The sequence below is a fragment of the Myripristis murdjan genome, chromosome 17, assembly GCF_902150065.1.
Source record: "Myripristis murdjan chromosome 17, fMyrMur1.1, whole genome shotgun sequence".
In the NCBI taxonomy this organism is placed as follows: domain Eukaryota; kingdom Metazoa; phylum Chordata; class Actinopteri; order Holocentriformes; family Holocentridae; genus Myripristis; species Myripristis murdjan.
Genome location: NC_043996.1, coordinates 17227180 through 17229530, shown reverse-complemented (window position 1 = coordinate 17229530; position 2351 = coordinate 17227180).

Here is a 2351-nt window from a genome sequence, read left to right as displayed (position 1 = left end):
CCGTGGCCACAGGCCTTGATGGTCACACCCATCAGTGTATCACCAATACCACCTCCTGCAACTGGGAGGACTTGCACTGTGGTGAGGAGTACACCGTCACTGTGACAGCAAAGGATGACAACTGCACCAGTTTACCTAGCAACAGCTCTGTCATCTATATGGGTATGTTATGTGCCAAGTGGCAAATTGTGCGTAACTGTAGAAAAATTAGCTGCTGTAGTTTTAGAAATTTGGCAGCATTCTCTTGGGCCATGATGAACTGTAGTTGAAAACCTCTGTTCCACACTATCCTCTGTTTTTGCTTTGTTCAGATCCCTGTGTGCCCCAAAACCTGGTTGGCTCCGTGGACTGTGAGATGAGAGTGGTCTCACTGAGCTGGAATGTCAGTGACGGGGCAACGCTGTACACGGTAGCAGCTGCAGCAGCAAATAACATGACAGAGCTCACCACTAATGACACCCAAGTCCACTTCTCCGAGCTCACCTGCGGACAAATCTACAGCCTGACAGTCACGCCTCACACCCAGCACTGTGATGGCAGCACTAGTCCACCAGCTTACATAGAGACATGTAGGTTATTCATGGCTTATATTCACGTGAAATCAAGTCCTCAGTGAGTTAGGTTTAGTTTTTGTTCAGCTGAAAAGATGTACTGATAGTAATTTCACCCCGGTTGTTTGTCCAATCACAGAGAGTTACATTTAATTTGTATGTCCTTCTCTCCCAGGGCCCTGCCCACCTACAGCAGTCTCCACTTACCAGGATTGTCTCTCCAGCATCGTCATGGTAACCTGGGAGGCCAGTAATGGGACAGACTACTACACAGCCAACTTTCAGACTGACGATGGCTTATTAGACACCTGCATGTCCCCCACCAATGAGTGCAGTGTCACTGGCCTGGCCTGTGGGCGAAACGTCTCTGTGTCAGTCACAGCCACCAACCAACAGTGTAACGCCACCTCTGCTGTACCTGCCAGCCTGCAGACAGGTGAGCATTGTAATGATAAAAAAACAATATAGGACATAATATCTCTTGACACTGGGAAAATATACCGGTATGTTATTGTTAATTATACAACATATAGTTTTATTCAAGCAAGCAATCAGATTCACCAAAGATGCATTCAGACATGCCAACACAATCGCTTCTTTCCATCCTGTTTATGTATACCACTTTTTCTTTTCTCGTCTTTATGCATACTATGTCAAAGAAAACCTTTCTCTCCATTCATATTTTTTGTAGCCAAAGTATAAAAACCTTCAAGGGATGGTTAACCCAGTTTAAAATGGGGATGTTCTTATTTACTATTATTCTTGAGTACTATCTTCATCATCCTTCAAGATTTGAGAGTATGTCAAAAATCACTAATTACTAAAATTGAGTTTTAGGGGCTGCATTTTCTACAGTAGCCTATTCCATTCCAGCAGGCCTGTGTGGGCCTTAGTTCCCTTGTAGGGTGATGATATTGTTGTGACTCATCTGTCAGTGAGTCAAAGAGGAAAAAATTTCCCTCGTTGGAACTGAAATAGCTACTGGTCTTACTAGTCCTGCCACGATATGTTATGTTAGCAAATTGTTCATAGCTAACATAGCTCACTAAAAGCATACACTTCAGAGGCTTGTAGTAGCGGACATGATGTGAGAAAATGCAAAACTGACAGGCCACACTGAAATGCTTTGCAAACCCTTGCCTCATAATCCTCTGTAAAATGGTGGATCTATACCCAGGAACAGCACAAAGTTGCAGTGCTGAGTTAACAGGGTACTGCTGTCTGTAGGTCAATCAAACGGGGGCAAGAGGAATAAAAACTGAGGTCGCACTCTGATTGGATCACTCTGTCATGTCAGAGTAGGTTCTAATCCCTTCCAGGAAAAATCAGCTTCAGACTCCTGTTTTGTCATTATGTTTTCTAAACCCTAAAAACATTTTAATGAAAAAATTACACATTTTAGTTTACCTTCCCTTTAAAGTACTAGTAACCCCATAAAGAATAACCTCTTTAAACTGTGCAGGATTACATAACACACACAGTGAATTTTCTCCCTGTATTTCCATTTCAGCCTTTTCACAATTATTCTCAGTATTGAAATGAATGGTGTTATCTTTGAGCAGCTCCAAAAGAAGCATAGACTATCCTTACCTTTCAAATTTTCTTGATTATGTGCAGCATAATCCAAAGGTTATGTAGCCAAATGACTGGGTCCAATACATTACCTACTTGCTACTGTAGGATAGACATGTGACTCAAGCATTGTCAGTGACTTTTGTACATGTGCTGTGGGGAGAAAGTTGAGAAGGCACTTACCAACAAACACTCACTATGTGTTTGATGGGTATATAAACTTTAGTG